Below are 24,126 nucleotides of genomic sequence, written 5' to 3'. Positions count from 1 at the left end.
ACTTTAGAACACTTCTTAAAACATATAGTTATAAAAGATAGAGTCCCTGAAGCATATTCTGCTCTGAAGAACCAATATTGTTTATTACCTCTCTCTTAAATTTAACAAGAAAAATGTCAGGAAAAACATTGAGAAGTTTGTTTCCAAACTTATGGGAATGGCTGTGCTCACCCAAGCATCAGCTGGATGTGTATTCAAGACTTAAGAGCTTAATATAAAACTACCATCACTGAATCTTTTTCATGGTCATTATAAAGTAAAATGCCGTATGTCTGTCTTGTTAAATTTCATTCTAATTTATTTGACGAATAAAACTGATATAAATATCCAATTTACAGCACAATTTTGGCCTTTCCTCCCTAATAATAATGGATATGGGCTATATATTTTTGTGCCTTATCAGGCAACTTTTCACTATATCAACTGACAATAATTAAGTAAAAGTAAGCCTTACAAAGGATCTCAATTTGTAGAATATAAGTGAAAGATGAAATGCATTTCCATAGGGGTCCCTGGGTGGCACAGCGGTTTAGCGCTGCCTTTGGCCCAGGGCGCGATCCTGGAGATCCAGGATTGAGTCCCACGTCGGGCTCCCTGCATAGAGCCTGCTTCTCCCTCTGCCTGTGTCTCTGCCTCTCCCCCTCTCTCTCTCTCTCTCTCTCTCTCTGTGACTATCATAAAAAAAAAAAAGAAATGCATTTCCATAGAACAATTATGACATCGTTGAATATAAAATACTTGGAATAACAAACTTATTTTCATATTACTGCGTTAGAGTACAGGAGCTAAATAAGTAATAGAGTCTAAGATCAACTGTACGATTCCCAGTTTTTTGAAGGGTAAAAGATAAAGGTTAAGGATAATAATAACTAGGTTGTTATGTTCCAGACACTGTTTCATCTGCTTTATTTTTATTAACTAATCAAATCCTCAAACCACCTTGTTATTATCTTAATTTTACTGGTGTGGAAATAAGCCACAAATGGTGAAATTACCGAAGTGACACTAATAATAAGTGGTAAAATCAAGGCTCAAATCTTTTTATCACTTTGGAGCCCACCTTCCAAACTTCCACATCCCATACATCCTGGCAGTTATTACCTGTATCTTTCCTCAGGCACTTCCCTGTTAAAAGCGTGTCTTCCTCCCCAGTGCTAGATGTTGAACAGTCTGTCCAAAGTTATAGAATTCATTAGTTAGTGGTGCTCCGAAGGCGAGTACTTAGATATCTATATTTTTTTACCTCATTATTTCACTGTGTTTCCTGTTATATTTCAATGTATCTAGATGTCTATTCTAGTTTGGAGGTGGGAGAAGAAGAAGATTAATGCATTGATATTTTGACTATTCTAACATATCTTCATGACTTATCTTTGTATAAGGACTTTATAGAATGTACTGTAGGAGAAACAATAGTTAATAAGAACTATTGTATTCTAATGGGGGAGATAAGGCTATTATCAGTGAAATTAAACCCTCAAATTTAACTTAGAAAAATGACAAGATCCATATATATATTCCAAACATTAAAAAAGACATTCTCTCTGGATTTACTGATCATGAAACAATTTATTTATAAAAGAAGTGATAACCAGCTTGGGCCTTAAAAATATGTATAATTCTGGGACCCCTGTGTGGCTCAGCCTTTTGTCTGTCTTTGGCTCAGGGCATGAGCCCATGGTCACAGGAATAGGTCCCAGGATCCAGTCCTTCATTGGGCTCTCCGCAGAGAGCCTGCTTCTCCCTCTGCCTATGTCTCTGCCTCTCTCTTTCTGTATCTCTCATGAATAAATAAATAAAAGCTTTAAAAAATATGTATGATTCTGACAGAATTGGAGAGGAAGGATATTCTAATCACAGGGAATTTTATGGAAAGGAAAAAAAAACAAAACAAATTGTTTTGGAGAAAAAGCAATTAGTAAGGCTTAATAAAAGCATGAGGTAGAGGAAGACAATTAGTAGAAAATAATTTGAAAATCAAGTTAACTTATATCCAGTTATGTCTAATTTTAGAAGTTAAGACCAATTATTTAGGTTCTATGGACTAAGTAAGAGGTTGTACAAGATTTTCAGAGCTAAGTGGTATCTGAGTCTTAAATGAAACATCTCAAGGTTGGTTTGGATGGGAGTAGAAGGAGAGTAGCTTTGTCCCATTCAACTTTTTCATGAAGGGAGTTACTTTCAGCAACTAAATAAAATACTTGAATGTGAATTAAACTCCCTGAGAATTTGAATACAACATTTTACTCAGAGGGCAGGACTGAAGAATTCTGCCAACTTTTGTGTCCAGGCACTAATATACATTGGTTCAATGAATAACTAAGAAGGCCAAAAGACTTTTTTTTTTTTATTATTCTTAGAGACACACACACACAGAGAGAGAGGCAGAGGCAGAGACACATGCAGAGGGAGGAGTAGGCTCCATGCATGGAGTCCTACGCGGGACTCGATCTCGGGTCTCCAGGATCACACCCCGCGCTGCAGGTGGCACTAAACCGCTGAGCCACCAGGCCCGCCGAAATATTTCAGCATTGGATGAAGGCATACAGGAACAAGAAGGGTGTCAATCATTTAGTAACTGAGACGATCAGACATAAGTTACAAGTAGAATAATAGATGGGCTGGGCAAATTGTTCAGAAAAGAGACCTTGGAAAGTTGTTTAAAAATGCCCAGTTCTGTTGGATGGTTCTTAACACAAAAGACATATAATAGGCACTCAATAAATATTGGCCGGATTAGGGAATAAAATGAAAGCTGCTTCGAAAAAACCAGCAAACAAACAAACAAACAAACAAACAAACAAAAACCCTCTTAACTGCTGCTTAAGAGAGGATTAGTATGGTTAAAGTGGAAGGGGAATTAGGTGTGGAAGAAGACACCCCAGGAGGTGATACTAACTAATTAGGTGTCCTTTGACTGTATCAGGGGAGTCACCCAAGACGAACTGGGAGCATAGGACCCACAGATTTTGACAACTAATTGAATGTAGAGATGAGAGCATGGTGGAGATCAAGGATTCAATTGAGTTAAGCAGGACCATGCTGACGTCATTAACTAAATAAGGGAACAATAGACTTGTTGGGAAGGAGGTGCATTCTGTTCTTAATATGCTGAGCTGAGGCCATTGTGGAACATCTATGGATAAATTACAGACAAGAAATACAAGAGTTGAATTAAGTAGTGTAATTCAGTGCTGGTGATATGGGTTTGGAAGCCATTATTAAAGGTGTATACTTAAATCCATGCAAAGGTGCAAGATCATCTAAAAGGGATGGTGTAGAATATAGAATGAAAAGGGAACCGAAAAGAACAACTCGAAGAACGTGAACATTTAAGGAATAGTGGAAAAACAGACTGGCTAGAGAAACAGTAATTGCAATAATCTGGTGTCAAAAAGCTGAAGACACTTTTAGGAAATAAATGATTTACCATCTTACATTTTTATTACTTCCTTTATGCATTGTTTCACTTAATTTTCAAGAGAACCTACTGATAAAGGAAAGAGAAGAGATTAAAATTTTGTTTTCTGTGACTTCAAACCCCACATTCTTAAAAGTGCATAGTTCTAAACCAAAAGGAGACTGTGAATAGATGTATGGATTTAGGGATTAGGATGTCACTGGGATCCTTTGAGAATACATGTTCTATGGGAAAATGGAACTAGAATGCAAGAAGTTAGAATCATTGAGTGGTGGGGAAGTAGAGGCAATTATTAACTAATATACATACAACTATTTTAGACTTAAAAAGGCACTTCCAATTGCCTATAAATAGAAAGTAGAGGGAGGAATGTGTTAGAGTTCTTAAGAGAAAAATGATAGGCCTCAATATTTGAAGTACATTAGCTATTTATGAATTTCATGAACCTTCATTTGTGAATATATTACAGCAAAAGGGAAGGATTCATTAGATTTTAAAATAATTTGTCTCTGAAAAAGTACAAAAAATAGATTTGTACATATCACTAAGCTCTTGGGCCCATTTCAACCAGCTATATAAGGAAACTAAGGTAAAGCCATTTTACTCAGACTGGTTTATGCATCCCTGCATGAATTAATTATAGGATTTAGAAAGAATTGAATTTTTAACATTCATATGCATTATTGGAGATCTTTAGATTGTGCGAAAGAAAATGAACAATTCCTTGGGTGATCATTTTTATTGCCATACTTACAGTTAATTTACTTCACAGTTCAGCCACTCCAAACTGAAGAACAGTCATGTTTTCATTTTCAGGGTTTTTAACCTGTGGAATTAGATGAACTTTCTTTAGGCCCCAGGACTCTCTGAAAATTAGACACAAGTAGTTGAATGCATGTACATTTTTATATGGAGAAGTTCCATGGCTTTCATCAGGGTCTCTCACTGCCCATTAGTTTCCTTGTTGAAATGAGCATTATCTACAGTTACAGCTGGCTTTCAAAAGTAGTAATTTTTAGTGCATCTTTAACTTGGTGAAAATGACCTTGTCATACAGCTGTGGCTTAAAAATAAAAAAAAAAAAATATTTTCATTTTCCACAGGACAATTTTGTTCCAAAATCCCTCTCTTTATTTTTAAAATCAAAGCAGTCATACAATTCCTGTGGTAGATGATTTGAGGTGCTTTGATTTGGTAACTTGTAAGGAAGAGAAAAACTGACTTTGAAATCACAAGGTTTTTATTTGGAGAGCTGGTAAAAAAATGATTTTCCCTATGTAATAAGCAAAAGGACCTTCTAACCTTGGAATCTGACTTTTTCCCCCCTATTCTACATGCTAGAAATAGCAATTTCTAAGTTCTTATAAACTTTTATAAGGCTTTGTGAATTTTTAATTTAGAAATGCAGGCATAAGAGAAAACAGCCCTACCAGAATATATTACCTGTGGGTTCTGAACCTCAATGTTCTCATCAGATAACAATGATGTTAAAATGAACAGGCACTGAGATATTTTCCAGATCAGGTGAAAACAATGAAGGAGACTAGTCAGATTAGTAACTTGTCATGCCCCCAATGAATTGACTAGTCAGCATTTTGCCTTGGTGTTTATGTAAAAGAGTCTATGACACCATAAAATTTTATATTAATACAACTACAACTATAGATAGATAGATAGATGATTTATAGATAGATAGATGATAGATAGATATAGAACTATTCACTTAAATATAATTCATTAGAAATAGAACTCAAGAAATTTTCATTCTATTTATTTCTCTTGAGTAGGAATCCATATTTCCTATGTGAAGTGAAATATTATATTCCAATAAATTCAATTTTTTCAAGCTCATTAGATATCCCTTAGTTGTTGGTGCTTACCAGATAGACAATCCCCAAGTTTCAGTCCTCTGTTCATTCAAAAATATCACTTGTCCATATTTAACTTATACACACTAACCTTTCCATTTTGCAAACTCAAGGAAGCTGCAGGGGAAAATAAAAAGAAGTCTTTCTATCAATATTTTACTCATTTGTTTTTAAGCCGAAAGCTGGGCAACATATATGTCCAGTGTGATTCTGGGGGAAAGAGCAAAGACTGGAATTTGAAACCTGCATTTAAATCTTATTTGTAGTGTGTTGTAGCTTGAAGACTTCTGGCATTTCATCCATTATATTTGTACCCTATTCCCTCATTTTTTAAAAAGTGAATAATAATATTTATTTTACCTTTCATACTGAAGTCCAAGAAATTTAAATGTGATTAGATGAAAATGGTTAGTAACATCCCCAACCTCTCAAAGAAAATAAGTAAATGTTCTCTTTGGCTATTTGTAACCATTTCTATAAAACATTAAAAAAAACCTATCTCACTTCTTCTTGCTTTACCTCCTCATTTCTATCCTCTCACTTTTCTATCATTCTATACTCTTTCACAATCTTGGCAATAATCTTCAATGCAATGTTTAAAAGTCTTTATTCTTTCTCAATATTTATTAGTATGAAAATGAAATAAAAGTTTATTTATATATGGAGGAATTGCATGGATGATTTGATCCTGTCAAAGAAAGTGGAAATAGGATTACCAATTTATAGGGGTGCAAATGTGAGCAAATCTTTGTTGATGCATGTTCTATAAACACACTACATTTTGACGCAGACAGATGATGGAAAAGGGGAGAAGTAGGAAGGGCAAGATCAGAATCAGGAGGCCGAGAAACTGCCAGAGATGAACAAATCCTAGCAGATAAAGACTTTCGTGGGTGTGGCAAATGTTCAAACACTGCAACATTTTTTTTTCTTTTCTTTTTGTACAGTTAAAGGCTTTAGAGTCTCTGATTCATGTAAATTTATCAAAAAAAAAAACAGTGCTTAGTTCAAACTCTTAATAGAGGCATGGATTATCTATACTGTTATTAGCCTTCCATGAATTCTTAGATGTGAAACAATGCTGTTTAATTTTTAGTGTTCATAATGGATTAGAGTCAGGTTGCATTTGTACGTAGTGTATTTCTACATCAAGGAATTTCTCTAAAAGAAAGGCAATGGCCCTGGGATTGCACACCTGGATTTTAGTTTTTGTTTTGCTATTATATGTTCAGGAAATCTTTAATCATTTTAGCTATCATAGCTATCATATAATTCTGAAAGTGTGTTGTGCAAGAGGCAATGAATGTGGTTGTTGAGAGAAGACTCTGGAACAAGACACCCATCCCCCTCTAGTTTTAAATCCCACCTCTACTCTGGTAAAATGAGATAATAAAATGCCAGCTTCATAAAACTGATAGAGGTTCAAACAAGCTGATTAATGTAATAGATTCATGGAACACGTAGCTACTAAAAATAATCAAAGGTTAACTACAATTGTAATTCATAACTGGCCGAATTCTGGTACTATTTTAAATACTTATAGAGTCCAACAGTGTATCTTTACATGAGAATTATATTTGTAATTATCCATTTTTGATCCTGAGATTTGGTTAAGTGCATATATTTAAAGTGCTATAAACTTATTGATGAAAGATAGGATTACAATAAGTGGTGGCTACTTGTGGCCAATTCCATGAAGGACACCTACATGTTTTATAGAGTGCATGTGTTCTCAAGTATGATGTAGCCTCTCTGTGAATTGATATGTAACTTGTGGCCAATTTCTGTTTAGCAATGATTTGGCAATTCTTTAAGACAAATTAAAAATATATTTTTAAAAATATATTTATTTGGGGGCAAGGGGCAGAGAGAAAGAGAGTTTTAAGCAGACTCTGCGCTGAGTGTGGAGTCCATGTGGGGCTCAATCTTATGATCCTGAGATCACCACCTGCGCAGAAACCAAGACTCAGATGCTCAACTGACTGAATCACCCATGTGCCGCAAGCACAGCCATTCTATTATGGCTGAGTTTCTAACAAACAATTTAGTGAAAATTTTGATTTTCTTGATTCTCAATGTCAGGCTTGCTTTGTGACTAAAAAGCACAAATTATGTTGGAATCTCTAGTGTATTAGATATTATTATGTATTTCTTTTTGATATCCTGCCCTTGCCAGTGGTAAATATGGCTAATGAAAAAAATATGTAGCCTGAATATAAACTTTCCATCATTTATTTTATTATGGAGCAGAAAAATTTAATTAGACTATATATATATTCAACAGAGAATGCTCCAAATAGCAAAACTGAACCTTAAGTTTACTTAGCAAACTTGATCTGTATTGAAAATTACCAAAGGGAATAAAGAATAGATTTGGAATTTTATTAGTAGAGATTAAAATTTTTAAAAAACGTTCATGACTAGATGATAAGATAGAAACGTATCTTCACAAATGCCATTTTTAAGGAGATAAACACGTGTCAGAATCACTTTATAAATTTTATAATATATACATGTAAAGAAAAATTCAGACATTGCTATCAATAATTTATAGTTACAAATGTCAAATGAGAAACTAAGAGTTAAGAGGTTCCTGGGTGGCTTAGTTGTTAAGCATCTGACTTCAGCTCAGGTCATGATCTCAGGGTCCTGGGATCACCCTGCATCAGGCTCTGGACTCAGTCTGCTTGTCTCTCTTCCTCTGCCCCTCCTCCAGCTCATACTCTGTCTCTCTCTCAAATAAATAAAATCTTTAAAAAATAGAAACTAAGAGTTAAAATCAGAAAGAGAAGAAGCTCAACTTCTTACTCTAATCCTGCTGTAGATAGAAATCAAACTATAAGTCAACATTAATAGCTTTTGTGCTTTCTCTATGCCAGAAATACAGAAAATATCTTTTTTCTTCTGGAAACAGAAAAAAACAGATTTTTTTCCCTCCAGCATCTTGACTGTTTTCTCTCTCTGCTGTCATTTTCAGAGCAGGAAATTACTTATTTCAATTTGAAGATATACAGGAAAATACTTGGATATTTCCAGATTGCACCTCAACAGGAAACTGGTTCTTTCTTCAAATAAAGAAAACAAACCCAGATATGTATTAGGAATTATTTTGCCTAGTTTTCCAACTCAAAGGTTATTTTATTTTATTTATTTATTTATTTATTTATTTATTTATTTATTTATTTATTTATTTATTTACATTTTAAAAGAGCTCAGATAGGCTGCTGGGTTTGGTTTAAAATTGTCACAATGGCAGAGTAGATATTTTTCAGAATTTTCTGAGATTGGTCAATATTTGCTTGTCTGGGATGCAGGGTGGCTGCTTCCCCACCACAGGAAAAAGGGGTAAGCAAAAAGGATCCCCAGACACATTTGTGCCCTTTTATGAAAAAAGTAAGAACTTTCTCAGAAATCTCTGTAGCACTCTTCTTGCATCTCCTGAGCCAGATTGTTTTACATGGTATATTAGTTTGCTAGGACTGCCGTAACAAAATATCACGGGCTGAGTGGCTTAAACAACAGAAGTTTATTTTCTCACAGTCTGGATCTCAGAAGTCCAAATCAAGGTGCCATGAGGATTGCTTCCTGTCTTGCAGATGGCTGTCTTCTTGCCACTGTGTCCTCACATGGTCTTTCTTCTGTGTGCATACACAGGGAGAGAATTGGGTCCCAACCTTATGACCTCATTTAATCTTAATTACTTCTCTAATGGCCCTATTTCCAAATACAGTTTCATTGGGGATTAGAGTTTCAACATAAACAAATTTTTGAAGGAACAGAATTTAATTCATAACATGTAGTACCTACACCTTTAAGGAAGGTTGGATATTAGAGATCAGGATTGTTAGGTGCAGCTCAGAATAGGATTTTTCTTTTGGGGTTGGGTAATTGTTATGGGCATTGTCCCGTATACTTTTGATGCTTAGCAGCATCCCTGGCCTTGACCCCTAGTAGCTTACAATAGCAGACTAGCAAGCCCACTTCCTTGCTGCCCCTTCCAAATTTAGGACAACTAAAAATGTCTCTAAACATTGCCAAATGTACCCAGGGAGTGAGTCAAAATCATGTTCCATCCCCCCAGTTGAGAACCACGAGCCCTTGAACAAAATCAGGGAACTGTTAATATTATGAGAGAGGAGATAGTTAATGAGGGAAAGTTGTGGGATAGACAATTAATAGAGTCTGCTACTGTGTCTTCTATAATCTGTTACCCAGATGCTGGCTTAAAGGCCTCATGTCAATGTCAAACCAGCAGCCTGTCTGGGTGAAAGTTGTTTCCCTTTCTCCCCTTCTTACCTCAAGGCTGGAGATAACATAGATGTCTGCATTGTTACACTCTCACTCAAGGACTCCTACTGGAAAAATTATTTGAACTAATTGGGACTTTAATCCCAATGATCCCACTATTTCTTTCTCTTGGTTCATCAGCTTTGATCCTGGTTTATACACAGTTTAGATTCTACAGTTTATAATCAGTCTCTTACAGCTCTTACTTGCTTGCCTTTTTCTCCTTCATTTTACTCGCTCCCCCACCCCAAACTCCAGCCCTGAATCTACCCAAACTCTTACTTTTCCATAATTGTATCCTAAGAGTAAAACAAACAAAAAAAATTACTTTAAAAAAATTAATAAGACTGATTGCTTTCACTTTAAAAATTCATAATCACAGACCTTGAATGTTATGCCATTGAAAATGTGAAATTTTCCATTTTCATGGCAACTATTTCACATCTTTGCTTTTCTCAGATTGTACTTTCTGAAAATCAGATTCTATCATCAGGAAAATCCCCTGTATTTCCACTCTTTCCTCAAGGTCCTCCAAGTTCCTGCTCTGAATGAATTTTTTTTTTGCTCACCAGATCTTTAATCTAGAGTGTTTTTTCTGCTTCAAATATCTTTGACCTCAGTTATAGAACTCACCTGATTAGACCAGTCCTATATAGATAATCCTCTTTGGATTAGTTTAAACTCAGTTCATTCAATATTTAAATACTTCCACAAAATCCCCTTTACCTTCACCTTAACAGAGTAACCTAATGTGAGTAATATCCCATCACCTTTATAGTCTGCATTCCCATTCAGGAGGAAGGGATTACATAGGGTGTATATGTGGTGGAATGCCACAGAATCTTGGTACCATCTGAGAATTCTATCCTTACCGCAGACACTCATTGGCTAAGAGAAAGAAAATTTGAATAAAAATTAATAATTATAGTTCATTGAAATGACTGAGATGGCTTCTTGGTCTTTTGGCTTGGCTAAGTTCAAGAATTGAAATGACAGAGTTTGCATCGTGAATTCATTATGCACACTGAAATTTAAAAGTTCCAGAATACAGGAGCACCTGGGTGGCTCAGGCGGCTAAGTATCTGCCTTCTGCTCGGGTCATGATCTCAAGGTCCTCTGATCGAGCCCCACATCAGGGCTTCCTGCTCAGCACAGGGGTTCTGCTTTTTCTATCTCCCTTAGCACCTTCCCCCACTCATGTTCACATATACTTTGTCTCTCAAATAAATAAACAAAATATTTTAAAAAAGTTGCAAGATACACAGAGGCATCATGAAGTAAAAATAAGTGAATATAATGAACATGTTAAACTTTTTATTAATTTGAATAAGCAAAGGGTATGCATTTATATATATGCTTATTTTGTTTCTTCTATCTTTGAGTGTTTAATAAAGTATGAATATGTCCTATTTTTGTTCATGTAATTGGGAAAAACTTTCAGAAAGAACTGTTTTACATCTTCTATCATATTAAGCATTCAACAACCCCCAATTCTGCTCACATTTCATAATCTTGCTTCTTACCTCACTTCAAAAAATAGAATTAATCCAGAGAAATGGATTCCCCTCTCTAAAATCACAGCCATCTGCCTGTCTATGGATGTTCTGTCTCTATTCCTTCTGAGGGATGCCTCTTCCACTTGTACATGGTGTCTCATCTGCTATAAGACTTTTGCCACATTAATTACCCTAGATCTCTTTTAAATCATACTCCTCTTTGTATAGGATAAGTTCTTTAGCATGCCAGCACGATGTAATGTCTTTCAACATAAACAACAAAAAACAAAAGCAACATTTCCCTTCCATTATACTCCTCTATTTCTCTGTCCCTTTTCATATCAAAATTTTTCAAAAGAATCTAAAATACTATCTTGTTCACTGTGCAGTCTTATTCTTTAGCCTAGCCCAATCAGAATTTTATCCCCATCAACCTTCTAAAACCTCCTTCTCTGGTCACTAAGAACCTTCACAGTGACATGTTCCAATATTTGATTCTCAGCCTATTTTATTCAAATCCACTGCCTTATTTCAATAAGGGAATAAAGAGTCGATTTGTCTCTTCCAGGAAATATATCCATTACTTGAATTTCCAAGTGCCTCATTCTCTCATTTCCTCCTATCTCCATGGCTTTCCCAATTCCTTTTTTTTTTTTTTTTTTTTTGCGTTCACATATGGATTTTTAAGAAACCAAACAAACTGACAAAGGGGCGGGGTCGGGGGCATGAGGCTTTCCCAATTCCTTTGCTGTTTCCTCTGTGCTTCTGATTGCTTCAAGTTGTGTTCCCCTAAGGTTCAGTGCTTGGCTTTCTTCTCACATCTTTATACTCATTCTCAAAATTATCTCACTGAGTCACCTACTTTTATTTTGTATATACCATTTATATGCTGATGGCATCCTTATTTTTCTCTCAGTCCTGAGCTCCAGTTTTAACACATCCAAAACAGAACTCTTGATTCTCTGCCCCCTCAAACCTGTTTTTTCCATTACTAAATTTAAAGGCCATCAAAATTCATTCAATTTCCTATGAGAAAAATCTTGATTCTTTTTTCTTTCACCATATATCCAGTGTATCAGAAACTTGTCAACTCTCCTTTAAAACAGAACCTGGATATGGTAAACAATATTGACCTCCGCAAACACCCTCCTGGTCCAAACCCACCCACCCTTTCTCCTCATGTTGTTTAAAATGCAGATCAAAATATTATCACTACCTGCTTAAGTCTTGAAAGACTGCCTCGGTGACTTCAGCTCCTCTCTCTCTTCTTGCTCATTTTGATTTTGAGCACATAGGCCATTCCCACCTTTGGGCCTTTGTATTTGCTCTTACTTCCATCTGAAAAACATCTTCTAGGTCTCCACATGGATAATTCCTCCTTTCTTTAAGTCTCTGCCCAAGTATGACCTCATCAGGAAAAATTTTCCCAATAAAATGTTAAAATACCACTTTCTCCTGAGGTCACACTCTTGTCTTTTACCAATTTTGACTTTTCTCTTCATGGTGCTTTTTCCTTACTTGTCATCTTATTCTATATTAATCAGTTTACTTATTTGTGACGTGTCTTCATAATTAGAACAGAAGTCTATGAGCGTATCTTGCTCTTCATGGAATTTCTATACCATAGAAAACTGCCTGACTCATGGTAGGTAGCCAATAAATATTTGTTAAAAGAATAAATAAGAGAATTTAACATAGCATTGGATAGGAAACTATTCTGAATTGAAAGTCATGCAACCATTAATCCTAAAATTTCAAGGCATATTCCTCTAAGGTTCCTGAATTTCACCATACTGCTGGGTCTGTCTTCCCCTCTTCTCCATTTTTCCTTCTCCCTTTCCTCTCTGCTGTAGTCAGACAAAAACTGCATAATCCTCACAATCTTATTAGAAAGTTATTTACCATATCAGAATAGTTACGAAGCCCTCCTTTTTGTAACTAAAAGGCACATTAAGAAATCGTCATAAACAAAACTCTTCCATCCCTAGTGGGGATTATGCTTGTCTTCTGGTAATGCTCTTGTGGAAATCTTAATCTCTCTTCCTCTCTCTCTCCCTCTCTCTTGTTTTGTCTTTCCTTTCACACTAAAATGGGATAGCATTATTTTAGAGATATGCCAAGTCTGGCTGTTCAGTGAGGCACCAGAGCCACCAGGGCATGCTACCTCAGAAGGCAGCCTATTTCAATTTCTAACAGCTCTAATTTTAAAAATGCTCTTTTTATATGATGAGCTAATATTTGCTTGGCTATAACTTTGATCCATTGCTACTATTTCTGCGGGCTAGGGCTCCTAAGCATAACTATTTCCTGAGTAGAAATAGAACAGCTGCTTAACACCTCCCATATGCTATTGCTTTATATAGTTGAAAATTGTAAATCCCCCAGCCTCCAGCACCTCCACCATACACTTTGTCAGCCTTCTGTTCTCTGTTGTAAATAAATTCAGCTCTGTAGCCTTCCCTCAAATGACCCATTTCCCAAACACTTGATTACTTCTGAACTCAAGGGAGGGGACAAAGCCTTTTCTGGGAAAACCAGCCATTTCTGGGACATTTTATTCAGGGAGGAATATATAGTATAATGTAAGTTGATTCTGAATTCTGATTTTAGTAACTATTTAATTGCCTTTTATTTAAAATAGCATATGTGTATTGATTTATTCAGTAAACATTATCAGGTGTGTCACTAGGTATAATACTATATACCAAAAATTTTAAAAAGCATAAGACTTTGCCATTGGTCTTGAAAGTTTGGTTCAATTTGTACAATTAGTAAATTTTCTTATGAGGTTTAAAATAACTTTCTTCTATGCCCAATGTTCTTGTTAAAGGATGCATGAGGCTTTAGTAGCATTTTTAATTCACCTTCAGGGTTATGATGTTCCAGGGCTCAACTGAAGGGAGCTAAGTCACTAGGCTATTTCCCTGGTGATGAGTCCGGCATTTTGACTCCCTCTGGGTAAATGGTAGCTGCATTCATTTCATTAACTTGTGGGTTATAAGTTAATTTAGGGGGAATATGCTATTATAGATTTGGATGAGTTCCATTAAACTCCATTAAAACTTTGACTGTAGGAAGCATTAATAGAGCTTCAAAGTCAGTCAATCAAAAGATTGATGGAGTATATAGAATGGAATGTTAAATGGAATATTTGATATGAACTATTAAATCTTTCAGAGGAATTCTTTTTCAATTTTAGATAGGGATTTGGGGATTGTCCTTCTAATGTATGTATCTGTGTTAAGGCTATGCATGGAAATAGCATAAGATATTTAATTAGAATTTTCTGTGATTTTGTTGTGATGAATTAGTTTATCAGTTTAAGTCCCCAGTGAGTTCTTACAAAGTAGCATTGCCTCACAGTGATAAATAAGGAAGATTTCTGAAGATTTTTGAAATTCGTAAGTACCTCTACAATTTCAGGAGGAGAAGTAACCTCTCTTTTGTCCCAGGAAGTTGCCAGATGCTTCTAATCATATTTTTGCTTACTCAATGTAAATTTTGAGGTACATATTACTTTTTATTATCCCCATTTTTCATTTGAGAAAACTGAAACTCACAAGTTTATGCTAATTTCCAGTATAATTAAGCAAGACTAGTATTTACATTTAGATCTCTTTTATCCTAAATCTTAGAATAGCTGCTATTAATGTAATATACATTACATTGAGCTGTCTGTTGAGCAGCTATCATATTATAATATGATAATATCACTTCAGTTATTAGAATATATTGTTAGTTAACTATGAGTAGATAATATAATTAGTGAATGAATTGCTTCTAGATTCATGAAAATTCAATTAAAGATATACAGGTAAGGGAAGGAAATTATATGATTATAGTCTTAATAGGGTTCACTGCATTCAGGAAAAACATATTTTATTTCCAATACAGAGGAAAGAAGCTATGTCCCAGAGAGGTTAAATAACTTGCCCACAGCTTCACAACTGGAAAAAATGCAGAGGTGAAATATAAACCCATGTCTGTCTGCCTTTATAAACTGGCTCTTTTCATCCAGAAGAAATGACTTGTATTTGGCTTTGATTTCATCTGAAATCAAATAAATGGACACTCACACATGAATGAGGGAAGATGACTGTTTTATGTCTTGTTTTTTTTTCTTTCAAAGATACAATAAAAACATAACCAAGGGCAGTACCCTAAAGCAAACTATCTCCTGTAATTTCTTCTAAAAATACAATAAACCATTTGCTTTATTTTAGTTGGAGTGAGTGATGCTAGGTGTTGCAAAAGACAAACCTGTACAATCCCCATGGCTTAATACAAAATATGTTTATTTTCCCTCCACATGTTGTCACATGGGAATCAGTTCTTTCCTCTCCAAAGACTTGACAACCATCTTTTAGCTATTTCGTTTGAAACCCCGGCTACCAAAGTCTCAACAGAGGGATCAAAGAGCGTGGGCTTCACGTAGGAAGCACCAGGCCTGAAAATGGTTCACATCACTTTTATTTACATCATAGTGGCAAGTACCTGATCAAGTGGCTGCAAGCCGATTGCAGAGGAGCCCTGTGCTTGTGCAGGAACATAGGAGGATTTGCATAGCACTTCGAGTTATGTGCTCCACTTCAACAAAGATTTGGTTAACACATTTCTTCCTCTTGCCAGACAGCTAATACACACTCATAAGTGAACTGAACACATAGCTGAGCCATTGTGATGCAATCAGAAGTGAATGGTACAGCATGACAGGTAGGAGGAGATTGCCCTGGACAACGGGGGAGAAATAATTCCAATATTGTGTTTTAAGTGGAAAGGAGAAAAGGCAGGTTGGAAAGATTTGAAGAGGTATTTCCACATCAGAACATTGCCTTCATGATCTTGCCCCAAAGTAACAGCAACTTCCTCAGAGAAAGAACTTGATATGAGTTTGGTTTGCCTTTTCTTTGATTGTTTGGATTCTTCATCTTTGGAAAAAGCTAAGATGCATTAAACGTTTATTATTTGAAATAACTAGGCTAAAACTGATATATTTGTACAGCCATATAGGCATTAGTGGAATGAGTGAGTCAAAATTTCAGTGGTTTTTAGGGTGATCAGACTACTTTAGATTAGATAGAAAAGTTCAAAAAGCATGATAGCCCTAAGTAATATAATATGGAAAGGATTTCAAATCAATATGAAGATAGAAAAATAAACAGATATGTAAGAGAAAATTCTCATTGTCAATGACAAGATAGCTGTTTAGAAATTATTTTGTCAGCTGAGCCATTTCTAGATTAGATTATTTTTAAGGAATTGTGGAGGAGTTGAGATTTGAGTATATTTGATTTTCTTTTTTTCAAGCTACTCTCCATGTTTCTATTATATATAAAAAGAGAATCAGCCTGTTAGGTGGTCACCAAGGATAAGTAAGTGAATTAGGCCACTGAATTGCAACTAGTCTTGAGGCATTCTGAAAACATTATGACTTTTAACCACCTCCTCTCTTCCATTTTATACAGATAAACATTTATTTTTCCAGGCAGATAAATATGTGTTTTAGAGGTAATGACATGAATATATTGATTTTCTTTTCAACAACTGTTGACTTTTTGGTTGATTTTATGCAATATACTCCTTGGACAAATATATTCTGTAGTTATTTCAGTATCATGATTGATAGCTTGAATAAAGTCATGCTTGATTGAAAATACAGAAAGACATTTAAACTGAATGGCTGAAAAATGCCATATTAAAGATGCCTGAAACACTGGTAAGTAAAGGAAAACACTTATTCTACCTTTCCTACATGTGCTATTAACTAAATAACACCTGAGAAATGTCTCTGTAAAAATATCACAAGTAACACATTCAAAAGAAATGTCAAAACTGGAATATCACCATTTTTGCTATCTTAACTAATTACTAGAGATAGGCCTAAATGATTGATGGCTTTTGACATCATAAAAGGGTAGGCAACCGGACGTTATGGGTCACTTGGCACAAGAACATAGCACTACCTATAGTTTCGTGGGAGAGAACCTGAGTCTGCTCCAGCCTCTAATTTGAAAGATGTACAGAGAACATAAGAACATATTGAATTGCACTATGTGATTACAACTAGAAGAATCCAAATTATAGAAAATGCTCCTGGAAAAGAAAACTATTTTCTGGAAGGAAACTATTGATTAAAAAAAAAAAAAAACTTTAAAGATACAATTAGATTTTAAAATGAGCAAAATAAAAGTATTCTGTTTATGTAAGTACATTTAAACATTACAATTAAAGTCAGACCAGTGATTGCTTTAGGTGGGAGAGGAGGGCTATGATGGGGATATGGATCAGGGAAGCAGCTTCTAGGATGAGTAGCAAAGTTCTACCTTGAAGTGAGCCGTAGTTACAATTTTGTAGGTCTGGAACTAGTTGTTAAGCCATTCATATCTTTCTATTGGGTTTACTTTATCTTACAAAGGAAAAGTTTTAAAGTATTTAATAAATATTCAATGTAAGTAATATCTGAAAGTCTCCAGGACATTAAATAAAGATGCATGTGAGTAGATATAACTGGTCCTTGAATTTATTGCAAAGAAAACCTAATTGTAAAACCACTTGTTGTGCTTTGTTAACCACTTTCACTGCAGACTATTTTCTTTTCCACCTTTTACTGTCAAACAACTTTGTTACCTTTTTTTTTTTTTTCTCCCAATCCAAAAGACATATTGATTTTACTAGGAGGCTGCACAATACCATTTTGCTTCTCCCAGCCTATTTCTTTCTAAGGTTCTAAATTTCAGATCTATCATTTTTGACAGTACTTTTTTTTGGTCTGCCTTACCATTTCCTCCTGCTAGTTTAAATGTCCTTTAGGATTACTTTTTCTGAATCAGGACATTATAAGTGTTGTATTAAATATATATAGAATGAGATGAGTTTTTAAGATAGCAGCCATGTTCTCGTAAGAGAACCATACACTGAAAATAAGAGGAAATAAGAAAGTGAGGGGAAGATTTCTTCCATGTGCTTAAGGTAACAGAAAAAAAAAGCATTTCAAAGCTCATTTGTCTAGGCTACACAGTAAAGTTATTTATCAAACTGCAAAAGTAGCCTTACAGGTACAAAATTTAGCAAGAATAGTATGTTTGAGGATATGTTTTTGTAGATATGCTGTAGATTCATTACACAGACCTATTCTGAATTGGACTCCAGAATGGGAATTTGTAAGTATAAATCAGTTTCTGGCATCAGATAACCAAGGCATATAAAAATAAGTTGAAACTACATCTGTGCTGAATGTAAGGTAGAGAGGTGAAAGGGACAGATGTGCCTGTCAATGTAAAGATCTTATTTAATGTCAGGCCTTAGGCAGTCCTCCATAATATAGAATTAATGAATTAAAAAGAAATCTGTAATTAAAGTGTACCTGCCTGGGCATGCTCTGTGCATATATAAAATCCTTATTTGTAAGCAGAAAGAATTGGTATTTTCCAAGCCCAGGAAATGGTCATTTTTTTGGGGGGGGGGCTTGGTATCCCAACTCCATCCATCTATAGATTTCCTCTAACACCTTAGGAACTTATTAATAAGGTCCTATGTCCAGTCTAACTTTTAAAATAAAATTAGTTAACACTTTGCTAACATATATAAATCTTCTACCTTTTTTAGTTAAGGACTCAGGGGTAATGCTTGAAAGTTGCCTATAGAGAGCTTTTCTAGGGCACCTAAGAGATTTGTGGGTCAGGTCAGCCAGGACACAAAATGGGGTTAAATAGAGTATTGTGGACCAACAAGTCAATTAGCTGAAAAATGAAAGTATTTATTATAGCATAATAACCCACATGTGTGTAATCTGTAACTATATAATCAAGAATTGGTTCAATTTTCAAATAAAATGTACTCTATAGTAGGTTATAAAAAGACACATATTTCTGAGTATTTGTACATATTCTGTATAAAATGTGACTGGAGTGTGTTCCAAGGTCAAATAGGCATACATTTCCCTTCAGCCGCATTTTGACATCTTCTTTCTTTCTTTCTTTCTTTCTTTCTTTCTTTCTTTCTTTCTTTCTTTCTTTCTTTCTTTCTCTCTCTCTTTCCCTTTCTTTCTTTTTTAGATTTTATTTATTTATTCATGAGAGACGGAAAGAGAGATAGAGAGAGGTAGAAACACAGACAGAGGGAGAAGCAGGCTCCATGCAAGGAGCCCGATATGGGACTTGATCCCAGGTCTCCAGGGTCAGGCCCTGGGCTGAAGGCTGCGCTAAACCTCTGAGCCACCCGGGCTGCCCTGATATCTGCCTTTTGTGGGAACAACAATTTTTGGTGGTCCATGGGGTTATCAAAAAAACAGTGACCAGGTGCTTCCTAATTTTTGAATCTTATTTCTTTATCATATTGGCTATGATCTTCTGGTGAAGAAAATTTTGTTTCTACTGCCATAGGTTTATTTTTATTTTTTTAAGATTTTATTTATTTATTCGTGAGAGACACAGAGAGAGGCAGAGACACAGGCAGAGGAGAAGCAGGCTCCCTGTGGGAAGCCCAATGCAAGACTCATCCCGGGACCCCAGGATCACAACTGAGCCACAGGCAGCTGCTCAACCACTGAGCCACCCAGGTGCTCTTACTCCCATAGGTTTAAATACCACTTCTCAGCTATAGATTCCCTGAGAAGAAAGCCATGTCATTGCGTACTAGAATGTTTGCCTCTTCTTTCAGAACCTGAGGTCTGGTAGAGCCTCACATCTATCACTCTGACATAGAATTCATCCTCTTTATCTCAGATCAGAAAGCACCATTAATTTTTATTTTTTGTATATTAATGATCTCTCAAAGAAGCTCTCCTAACTAAAATATGTTAATCATCTCAGGACCACGGGAACCAAAAAACTTTTTGGTGAGAGGTTTGTTTTATGTTTAAGATAGTTTTGTCTATTAGGTATCACACAGTTTCAGAATATGCTGGAATTATTCCCAGAATCATCCAAGCCAGGAGCCTGGGAGTCAGCTATTTTACCTCACTGACCCTACTATCTTCTAATCGATCATCTTCCCCAGTTGGTCTGTTCTGCCTCTGTAACCTTCTTTTTCTCCACCTTCTCTGCTCTTGTCTTAACCCAGGCCCCCTGAACTCCTTTCTCTGACTTTAGGCTTGTGTTCTTCTCAAATTTCCAGACCAACAGTCTCCAAAGAGAGGTGAAAAATATTTCAAAAGACCAAGGTCAAAATATTTATGTCTCTAATATCTAAAACATTTATAAACTGATACAGTCACATTTGTGCTATTTTCCCTCAATCTTTTTTAAAACTATTTCACAAGTGATCAAATAGACTGATCAAGTATTGAAAATTCCCCTGGATGGAGAGGATGGAGTGAAGTGTTTGAGTATTTATTTGCTGGCAAATGAATAATGGGAACACTTATATATTGAGAAAGAGAGAGAAAGAGAGAGAGAGAGAGAGAGAGAGAGAGAGACATGTAGCCTTGCATTATTTGTCTTTCTGGAAGTTGGCAGTTTGGTTAAAAAGACTTGGGACAAGTAAACTATCCTTGTTCGAAGGCTTTAGGATGCTTTTGTGACAAGGATACTTTCCTGAGTTAAAACATCATGGGGTATTCTATTATACAGTTAGATTATAGAGTCAGATACGGTATGTTTTAAATCTAAAATTCTGTAGATTAATTCTTACGCACAGTGAAGTTTGAAACTGCAAAACAGATTTTTAAAAAGGAATAAAAATAATTCTTTGTGCAGAGAGCTCAGGGGCATTTAAGCCACTGGTCCTTTAAGATAATTATCATATTTCTGGAGAAGAATGTGAAATGTGTAATGAGTTTTAAGTGTTCCTCCTTCCAACATAGTTCCATTTTGTCTAATAATTTACAACCAAGTTATCTTAATAAAAGCCTAAGACCTAGATTTTGTTTGATACAAGAGTGGAAGCATAAAGCAACTAAGATTGAGTTCAGACTCTCGCTCTCTAGATTTGAACATTTGTGTGCCCCTAATATATACTTTGAAGCCTAATCCCAGTGTAATGGTATTTGAAAATGGTGCCTGTGCAGGCAATTGGGTTTTGATGAGATATTGGAGGTGGAGCTCCCATGACGAGACCAGTGCCCCTATAAAGGGATGTAGAGTACAGAGCTCTCTCTCCTCACCATATGAGAACAGAGTGAAGATTGTCATCTATGAGCCAGAAAGAGTGTTCTTACCAGATACCAAATCTGCCAGTGCCTTACTCGTAAACTTCTCAGAGTCTAGTACTATGATAAATATATGTTTGTTGTTTAAGCCATAGTCCACGATGTTTTTGTTACTGACTGAAACAGCTTTATTTCAATGGGAACCAGATAGAACCAGATGTAAATCTTTGCATGCAGCCCATGGAGTACACGCTTGGACAGAGAGAATCAGTTCTCTTGCTAATACAAAGGGTCTCATCGCTTCAGACATTCCTTATTTAAAATGAGTGATAGGGATCCCTGGGTGGCGCAGCGGTTTGGCGCCTGCCTTTGGCCCAGGGCGCGATCCTGGAGACCCGGGATCGAATCCCACGTCGGGCTCCCGGTGCATGGAGCCTGCTTCTCCCTCTGCCTATGTCTCTGCCTCTCTCTCTCTCTCTCTCTGTGATTATCATAAATAAATAAATAAAAATTAAAAAAAATAAAATGAGTGATAATATTGCACCTATTTACTTATTGGATTTTTACCCTAAACCTAACAAAATAGAGGCTTTAAAAAAATAAGAATTAAATTTTAGATTTTTTAAAGCAATTTTTTTAGGGCTGCCTGGGTGGCTCAGCGTTGTATATCTGCCTTCGGCTCAGGATGTGATCCCGGAGTCCTGGGACTGAGTCTCGCATCGGGCTCCCTGCGAGGAGTCTGCTTCTCCCTCTGTCTATATATCTCTGACTCTCTCTCTCTGTGTCTCTCATGAATAAATAACTAAAATAAATAAATAAATACATAAAATAAAACAAAGCAATTTTTTTTACTATTATTTGCAGCGTCCTTCAGTTTAGAACATTAAAAGTTTTATTAAAGAGCTCATGTCAGGGGTGCCTGGATGGCTCAGGTAAGCATCCAACTCATGATTTCAGTTCAGTTCATGATCTCAGGGTTGTGAGATCAATCCTTGTGTCAGGCTCTGCTCTGGCATGGAACCTGCCTTAGATTCTCTCTCTCCCTCTGCCCCTCTCCCCACTCACACTTTCTCTCTCAAATAAATAAATTAATCTTAAAAATGGAAAGTCTCTGGTCAGAAATTGGGCCCCAGCTGGGAGCAGTTATCACAGAGATGTGGAAGCCACCAAGGTAAAGGCCACAATAAACACCTGCACAGCCTAACCTAGGTTTGTTATTGCCTTACATAGATATTCAAATTTCACTGTGAACCTTTCCTTGTAAAGATTCTGAAGTGTTAAATGATTTTTTTTTTCATTTAATTTGAAACTATCACGCTACCTTTTAACTAGCGGCATCAATACATTTAGTGAGTTATATGAATCCAAAGGAAAATACACTAGACTTTCTATTTCTTCTAAATGGCAGAAATTGCACAGATGTAGCTTTCACAAAACAGAATTAGATTTCTTTTTTGAATAGTAGAGCTGCTTTTTATTCCTAGCCAAGACCTCTTAATATTTTTTAAAAATAGAGTGATTTGATAACAAAATTTGACTTTTTCACCCTTTTCTAAATTTAGTTGAATATATTCAAGTTTCTAATCAAATATGATCCCTGAAAAAAAGTTCTTAGAAAATGTTCTTATTTTGTTTGGTCTTATGCTATGTTCACGTTACAGGGTATGGTTTTATTTTCCATAGTTCCTATTGTTGAACATTTGTGTGTCAATTTAATAAGATTTCTAACACATAGTGTTGCCCAATATAAAGTGAAGCAGTTTGATAGCCTATCACTGCACTGATTGTGATTGTGCTCACTGATTGTGAGCTAAAATGTTGACTATTTTAAGGTAATATTACAATGTCTCAAACCAGTGAGTCATATGAAGGATCCTGCTTACTGTAGTGCTTATACTGCCCAGTGAGTAAAGGTCACTAGAGAACACGGCACATCTCTTTATCTGATGTAAACTTTTTCTTCTCTTTCTCCTTTTCTCAGAGAAAACCTATTTTATAAACATTTCCTGATCTTCCCTGAGGCATAATAGTGCATTTCCCCCCTTTTATCCAAATTGAAGCTCACATGATACTTTCCCCTGTGCTTTCATGGTGCCCTTGGTTTTACTTCATTGTAAACTTTATCATTTGTCACTGAGTTTTTGACTGGTCTCTATCTCCCCTATTTGATTATCAAATGTTCAAAAGTAATATTACCATACATATGTCTCAGTATCTGTCACACTTCTTGATACTTCATGTGCATTTGAGCACATTAAATGAAAGAGTGAGCTCTGCAATTTCATTAACATCTCCATCTAAATTTTTATTTCATTTAAATTAAACTATATGTGGATATAATATTTAGTGTGGTTTGATAATGTGTGCAGTGCTTAGTTTGGTAGCCTGGACTTCCTACTGCACTGAGCTACTACTGAAAAGAAGTCATGTTTTGATTAATTTGGACAGAAATTGAGAGGCTAGATCCATGTGGAAGGGTTTTTTTTTTTTTTTTCCTTGATAGCTCAAATGTTCAATAAGGACTTATTGGACACATGCTATGTGTCACGCAGTGTGTTAAGACATTGGAGGGACAAAATGAATAAGACAGCACACTATCAATCCAGCACAGCTGTTAGGAGCAAGAACTTGAGGGTGAAGTATCTTTGATTTGGTCTACCTTTTTGGCATGAGCAAATTATTTTATCTTATTGTTTTTTCTACATTATAGACATTTTAGAAATTAGAGAAATTACTTATAATCTTATATCTCAAAATTTAACTATTCATGTTTTGGCATAATTATTATTCCCAACATTTTTACCCCTTCTATATACATATCAATTTCAAAACTAGGACCACAACATATATGTACTTTTGTATATCAGTTTTTTGTTTTGTTTTGTTAGCTATCTTCCCTCAATTAAATTTTCTCATGTTTCACCATTTTCATTCTTAACTTGCCTGCTATGGGCCCTGATTAAATCT

The 24,126-nt window shown here is 35.6% G+C and overlaps 1 protein-coding gene and 1 long non-coding RNA gene across 11 annotated transcripts in view; one reads left to right on the top strand and one right to left on the bottom strand.

Moving 5' to 3' along the window:
- The window catches only part of LOC140621464 (uncharacterized), an 82,519-nt gene extending 66,785 nt beyond the window's left edge, over positions 1-15,734 (bottom strand). For 5 of the 10 annotated variants that reach the window (XR_012021177.1, XR_012021179.1, XR_012021175.1 and 2 more), the window contains exons 1-3: positions 15,567-15,731; positions 4,176-4,247; positions 1,102-1,170 (exon numbers count right to left, since the gene is read on the bottom strand). This is a non-coding gene — a long non-coding RNA (uncharacterized lncRNA). Of the gene's footprint in view, positions 1-1,101; positions 1,171-4,175; positions 4,248-15,566 lie in introns of all 10 variants that reach the window. The other 5 variants (XR_012021172.1, XR_012021171.1, XR_012021178.1 and 2 more) reach the window with 4 other exon arrangements.
- ROBO2 (roundabout guidance receptor 2) overlaps positions 1-24,126 on the top strand; it is a 1,635,491-nt gene that overhangs the window by 218,012 nt on the left and 1,393,353 nt on the right. The window lies entirely within an intron of this gene.

The sequence above is a fragment of the Canis lupus genome, chromosome 30 (genome assembly GCF_048164855.1).
Source record: "Canis lupus baileyi chromosome 30, mCanLup2.hap1, whole genome shotgun sequence".
Classification (NCBI taxonomy): domain Eukaryota; kingdom Metazoa; phylum Chordata; class Mammalia; order Carnivora; family Canidae; genus Canis; species Canis lupus.
The sequence above is the reverse complement of the archived record's forward strand: the minus strand, read 5'-3'. Positions and strand labels throughout refer to the sequence as shown.